Raw genomic sequence first — 7,325 nt, 5'->3', positions numbered from 1 at the left:
TACAGAGTGATCCTGTTTCCCCTTTTAAATAGCTCACTATAGATAAGTAGCTAATTCACAAAGCTGGCTGTTATCACAAGATCGCTGCAATTCTTCTTGCTGTCTCTGTGGTTACTTAATAATTGCCTGCAGTTTTGAAACTCCACCAACAGATGATGCTAGCAGTTTAATATAGAACGCTTATGTGCGTGTAGTAAGGGGATGCTGTGCCGGGCTTTTGTGAAACGCTGCCTACGTTTTGGCTGTTACAGCCATCCAGTCTGCCCTCTGCAGTGACGCAAGTCTGCTGTGATTTGCTTCTGGTAACCAGAGAAAGTGCTTGCACAGGGGAAAGGGAATAATGACAGGAGGTTTTCAGACTTAAAATACGGTTAGCTGATGTGTGTACACTTAACTACTGCAGCTTGGAAACATCCATGGTAGAGTATTTGATTTTAAATACCTTTAAAGTTTGAAGCACTGCGGTGGTATCTGGGCTCTGTCCCTATCACGCTCTCATACCATATTCTCAAACTGTTAACTTAATCCCTTTGCAGCGGTCTCAGTAAAAGGCTCGTGCTGCACATGGCTAGAGGGACAATACTCACCTGACACAGCGAGGTCTGTGTCCAGATCACCGTGCAGCTGCTGCGCTGGGCTTGCAATGCTGCTTTCCACCCTTCTTTGCAGACTGTGTCGCAGCACAGCTCTGTGGTACCAAGTGCACCGGTGATGCAGATGGGCTTTAAGTCAAGGTTTCTCTGACCACAATTCTCTGACAGGCTTAGCTTCTGGGTGCTCTGTCGTGGGTGTTTATAAACAACTTCCGTAGCGTTGGTTTTATGTCTTTTGATAGACTCTGTTCCAGCCTTTGTACCTGTCTTGACATAGCACTGCAGATTTCCTATTTCTAGTGGGGCTTGAAGTCTGATTTGTGTCAGGAAACACAATCAAACCTTAAAAACAGGTACTAGGGGATGAAAATAGTATAGAGCCTGTTTGACCTTAAGTGGTTGTTAAAACCTATTGAACGCTTTCAGAGTAACGTGACCGTGTCACTGTGACAAAGCTCGTGTCCTTACCTCCCATTCAGAGCTGTCGATGGTCTGCACTGTGAAGTATTTTTCAATAAGGAAAGTCTTATTCCTGCAGGGACTTCGGCGCTATAAATTGCAAGTGGACATGGCTGAACAACTGGTCGTGCCTGCCAAGAATCAGTGTGTTTTGCTTCTGAAATACTGTATTGATCTCAGCCTTCTGTCTGTAAGTCAGGTTAATTAACTTGTATGGAAGCTGCGGCAAAAGCTCTGCGTTAGAACTAATGACTGAGAGCTTCAGATCCCTGTTAACTTAGATCTGTCTCCTTCCTGTAGCTTTCATCCTTTCTTTGTAGCATTTTACAGGGTGCTGCTAACGTTTAAGGTTGAAGTTAGTTATGACTACTTGGAGCCAACTCACCAGATGTAACAGAGTAAGTTTGGGTTAGATTTTCCTTGCAAGGTTTGTTTGCCTACTGCACAAATACTGTTTTCTTTTCTGCGCTTGCCACCACAGAGGTTGATTTGTCTCTCTGAAAATGTTGTGTCCTATAACCCGTTCCCACTCTTGTAATCTCCCTTTTGTATTAGGAGAATGCAGCATAGGGAAAAATGCTTTGAGAATAGAAGAAAGAGGAGAGAGGGGCAGAGATGATCTATAATAAGGAGAACTGTAACACAGTGTTAATTAATACTCTAAATTTAATTCAAGCCTTAATATATATGTGCAAGAGAAAAGCTTAAAAAAAAATGTGTGAGGTGACACTCGGTATGACTGCATGTTTGCATTAAATTAGCAGCCCTATAGAAAAATACAGAAACTGCACTCACTTAGCCTGCTGTTAACTATTGAATCTTGCTGGGCTCATATGCAGGAACTGATGTTTTCATATCAAACTTAATTGTAGCAGTTTTTAACAGAAGAACCATCGGAATCCTCATTAAAAAGCAGTCAGAACACAAAGGTAGAAGCAGGAAAAGGGCAGGAAACTAAAATCAAGTTGGAGCACGAAATCTGTGTGGTGGGTGCACCTTCAAGGACAAGTGCACAATCAGTAAAGGAAGAGGGGAAGTCACGAAGGCTAAAATATCTACAGTAAAAAAAGTAACAGGGTAAGGAAAGGAGGAATTCAGATCGCTTTCTTAACCTATCGCAGCCTGTCATTCCTTGCCAGCAGCCTTTCAAAGTTAAACTTTTGCTCGCTCCTCCACGATTTTCAACTTTTAGGTTAAGTTAAAGGGCAACGCCCTGCTTCTTCCATACCTTTGTTAATGTGCATTAACTTTTCTTCCTTCGTTGCATGCTTTTGGGATAGCAGAATATCAAGGTAGGGTATGGGGAGGGACGGCTCTATCTGTATCCTCCAAATACAGAAGCCCCGGTAGGCTGGCCCAGTGTGTATTCTACTTTACAACTAAGAATTTTTTTACAATCTTGAGTGTTATTTTTGAATGTAGCTAAACGGCACAGTTCCAGTGCAAACTCGAACGCAGACTCGGCACTGAAGCTGCGGGGTGCTTTGACCTGGACTGGAGTGAGCAAAGCTTAGGTGAACTCAGACTTTGAAACAGACACCCACTTTTCTCCTCCGTTTTCTCTCCCTCGTGTTTATTTTCATATTTCTTGGTGATGCTGCTGTTGGTTTCTTCCTTATAGTGTCAAGTTAGCGGGTTTTCTTTGGTTAAAGTATCAGGGAGGTGGGGGAAGCTGCAAATAGCTTCTCCGTTTTTCTTTAGCATCATCATGAGACGTTTGCTGCAGAGGGAGGAAAAACATACACAATTATTCAAATTTTTTCCTAAATTCCAGTGTTTTCCAGGGTTTCTGAATTATTTAGAGAGATTTCCAAGAACGTGGAGCACAAGCAAAAATGTAAACACTTTCCTAGAACAAAAACAATATTGCATTTATTTAACAGAGCCCGGGATGTCAATCCAGTGATGCATAGGTCATGCTGACCCTGCGCATCAAACGGGTTTTATGTCAGATGAATTGGAAAGAAGAAACCCGGTTACAGGAGGCTCGTATTTCACTGTCTCTTTACAGTTCTTCCTGGACACTATCGGTCACTGTTTCTTTTACCTTATCGTGCTTTTCTATGCTGAAGGGGTATGGTTCCCACGGGGTGGCTCCCAAGCACTTGCATGCCGTGCGGCGTAGCTTTAGTCCAAGGAGTCAGGGCTGAGCCGAGGTGCCTTCGCTGCAGCAGTGAATACAGCCTTGGACAGACGAGAAGGGACTTGAACTGGCTCAGAAAATCACTCAGAAAATACTTTGGAGTAAGTGAACCGCTGGATGAGGAAGAATCGGTGTCTAACAGAGGCAACAAATTCAGGAGGCTTTGTGTTGTGAGGGTGTCTGATGCATCCCTCAGCTTCTTAGTTTTCAGTGACCACCTTGTATCTTTTTTCCTTCATTAGTTGAGGTTCTGTCTAAATCATAAATCAGCTCTTATTCTTTTGACTGTTATCCCCTGTGTTGTTTGCCCTTAGCCCATCAGCTTCTGATGAAGCTCTGAGCTACTCCCTGCTAGGTAACCCTCAACCTCTGGACAAATTTATTTTTTCTACTTGTCTTTCAAAATCGTTCGGCATCTCAGACTCTTGTTTGCTTCGTATTAACCCCAAACAGCTCCCGGCCATTTCCTCTGCACCCAGTGCAGCCGCCTCACCCTGTGACCTAAACACATGTAACTGGCAAAAAGCTATCAGATTTTGTAGGGTCAGTGCAACACCAGCTTCCTGCACAGAGAAACGAGCTCCCTTGAGCTGCCTCTCTAGGCTCCAGCTCCGGCAGTCCTCCCTGCTTTGGTGGTGCGAATCGCAGCCCTGGTTTCTCGCCCAGGTACTGCTGCTCAGCCCCAAATCCAGCCAGGTTGCTCCTAACCTGCTTTGCTGGAGGCATCTGCATTCACCTCTGCGGCAGGGCTGGGCTGGCTCTTGGCTCTTTCCCCTCTCACCCCTGCAGCGGTGTTTGCATCTGGTTGTTATGGCTCCAGTGCAAAAATCGTGGTTTGTTTTTTTTTTTTTTTTTTTGCCTTCCAAATAGATTTAATCAGACAGTGCTGGCTGCAGCCGGCCTGAACTGCAAAGTGACCTGCTCGTGGGACTGCACGGAAGGGACTGGCTCAGGAAGCTCAGTCCTGCCTTGGAGAGCTCGTTACAGCCTCTGCCGGGGGGCTCCTCGGTGATGGAAAATCACCCAGCTTCTCGTGGATGTCTGCTGGGGAAGTGCTCCTCGTTTCTGGGGTATCCATCCGTAGCTGCTGCTTCTGGCCTGTGGCCTCTGCCTTACTCCAGGCTGCCTCGGACTCTTCTGACCTTCTGCAGGAGCGATGTTGCTGTTTGAGCAGCCAATGCTCAATCACAGCACTTCAGAGTGCTTTTTTTTTTTGTTTTTTTCCCTAAAACATCCTTAAATTGCAGTGCTCACAAGCAGAAAGGCCCATGAGGAGATGTAAGAAGAGATGTGAGAGCAAGTTACCCCTAGGACAGACAACGATTCATGGATGTGTGTTAGAGCACAAAGCCCACGGGCAGAGAGATTTGCTTTCAGAGCTCTTTCCTTAATATGTCCGTGCTAACTCATGTCACCTGCGACAAGGGATCAGAGGGATAATGTTCCTACACATACCTTCTAGGCAGTTTGCAGCCAGCTTAGTACGTAGTTTGAGTCACACATCCTTCTGTCATCTTCACAGGTGTAAGAACCAAGGTCAGAGAACACCGAGATCTGCTTTCTAAAGAGATGCAAAAACGTGATAAAGAAGTGAAGGTGGTGCCCAGCTGACAGCAAGGAGCTGAAAGCTGCTGATAGACTTCAGTCAACAGCCGTTTATTTTTAATAGCTTGGTTATGCCCAGTAAAATGCGGTGCTCCTGTAGCTGACAGCTGTGATGATACTGTCCAGAAACTGGCAGGCAGGGGAATTTGTGATGCCCCCATTGATGGGGCTTGCTTTATAGGTGAATCAGGGAGAGCTTTAAAGAAGGACTGTAGTGCACAGGCACAATGAAAGCCCTCCTTTGCAGCACTGACATTGCTAGGAATTTTCTAGGCTCATGAATTTATGAACGAAGCCTTCAGTTATCTTCCAAGATTTCCTCTCTGGTCTCTTTTAAGATATCTGGCCGTGCAACCAGAGCTTAGACTAGAGGTACGGGTTGCTGCGGGCACTTGGGTGATGGTCGGTGTTCATCTGGGTGCAGGCTGGGTCCTGAGAACGGTGCCCTGCAGCACGATGTGAGCTGTGGCTGGCAGAGTGCAGAGCAGAAACGTGGCATGAGGCGTGTGTAGGGACAGGCAGGAGCCACCCCAACCCCTCCTGAAGTTGGCGCTGGGGTGAACAGATCAATCGGGTCAAAAGCCAGTAGACCCCGCTGCGCAGTGGGTTTTATGCTGTGTAATTGCGCCTGGCGGTGTCTTAATTTTCTTTTTTCCCCAGCTGTCGATTTCCCGTGCCGATGCAGGTTTCCTAAAGCACGCGCTGCTTCCAGTCCCCTCCCTGCATCCCTCTGCGGTGTCAGGAGGGCTCTGGCTGCATCAGCCTCCCTGCAGGACCAGGGGCTTAGTGCAGCGCTGCTCGGTGGAGCACCCACATTGGGGATGTCAGGAGGTGTCAGTGCCCCAATATCTGTATTTCACATTGCTTAGGTATTGCTTTTTTTTTTTTTTTTTCTGCTTATCTCATCGCAGTTGTTTTTTGCAGTGAGAAACGTTTCCCAGCTGTTCAGCCTCATGAGGTACCTGTTGATTTTAAACACCCGTGTCCTGGTTTTCACCACGGGATCGACCTCCCTCTGTCCTCATAGCAGTAAGAGCCAGCAGTAAGTGTTCAACGGATGGATCACTTTGTTCACGAGCAGCAGAGCACACGGGGGAGAACACAGAACAACGCTGCTGCTGGGTTCTCTGTTCAGCGTTTCGCACCGCACCTTCAACCTCTGCACGTCCCAGGCCACGTTCAGCCGCTGTGCTGGGGGGGATGCATTTTAAAGGAAACGCTCCCTGTGGGAGCTCTCTGTGGGAACCAGCAGGAGCCTGCAGCCCGATCGTTTCACCTTCTTTCTCCAAAGCCCTCTGAAAGAGCCAGAGCAGCAGGGGGAGGTCACGGTGGGTTTCAGGGAGGGGAACAAGCAATGCCTAAGGCTGAGGGGAAAAAATGATGGCTCCTTGGAGCGGCCATGTGCAAGACCCTCCTATAGGCAGCGAGGGTGGGCTCTCGTCGCCTTCAGCAGTCTGAAAGAGGCACGTCTGGGCTCCTTCAGTTGTTTCTGGTGATGGAGAGAGATGTCTGCAGTCATCTCCTCTCCCTAAGAGGAGCCTCTCTGGATTGACGGAGTGAGTGCGTGCAGCCGGGTCTCTGCAATCGAGGGGCGAACGTCGAGGCAGACGGATCACATCCCTTCGCGTTTTAAGCCTCGTGTTTTGGGGTGGATATTTCAGCAGCAGTGACTCTGTAACGCCAAAGACCGTGATGAGAGCCCCTGCGAAGGCACACGGGGGTGCAGGTGGACGCAGAGCTGCGGCGCGCTCCCGGCCAGCAGACCGGCCTTTGCCTTTTGGATCCAGTGGTAAGGGCTGGCTCACGAGGTGTGTCAGCTGTAGAGCTTCGTCTCTTCACCAGTTACTGCGTGAGCTGCTCGGACTTTCTTTTCTGAAGGTACAGGCTTTACAGCCGAGCGAAACAACACCTGGTCTTTTGTTTGAGGAGGCGCAGGGGAGGAAGAGCTTTCTGAGTGTCTTTAGTTAGCAGCTTGTCCTACAAGCTCTGCTCAGGGTCCTTCAAATCTGCAGATGTTTAAAGGAGAGGACAGCTCGTTTAGCTCAGAAGCAGGGAATCAGAAACTCTTCTTCAAACCGTTCAGTGTCCGTACTGGTCTTCCCAGCCCCTCTTTCCCTTCTTTGGGTTGCCCTCTCGGTTTGTCCTGGGGACATTTTGTGCCGTGTAACCCTCTGATCTTGTAGCTCCTAGAACAGCCAGGCCTGGCGCTGACATCTTTAAGCACACCGTTTCCCTTCCGTGGTTAATTTACTGTACTCGTTGCATTGCTTTCCTGATCGGTTCTCCTGCAGCCGCGGTGAGACCTCTGCGTTCAGATGGGGAACTCCAGCAGCTGCCCACCCCCGCGCTAACTTTATCTCACCACCAGCAGTGGAAAAACCCTTGCATCTCAGTCCTTGCGGGACTGCAGCTGTGCCAAGTGAGCCAGGAGGATTATTTCTGTGCCGGCACTGCAGTTGGTGTTGGTACTGAGGGGAGATGGCCTGAGTTGCTGGGAGAGGCTTTAGGTTTCGGGGCTAGCCCCG

This window comes from Anser cygnoides, chromosome 4 (assembly GCF_040182565.1).
Source record: "Anser cygnoides isolate HZ-2024a breed goose chromosome 4, Taihu_goose_T2T_genome, whole genome shotgun sequence".
NCBI lineage: Eukaryota > Metazoa > Chordata > Aves > Anseriformes > Anatidae > Anser > Anser cygnoides.
The sequence above is the reverse complement of the archived record's forward strand: the minus strand, read 5'-3'. Positions refer to the sequence as shown.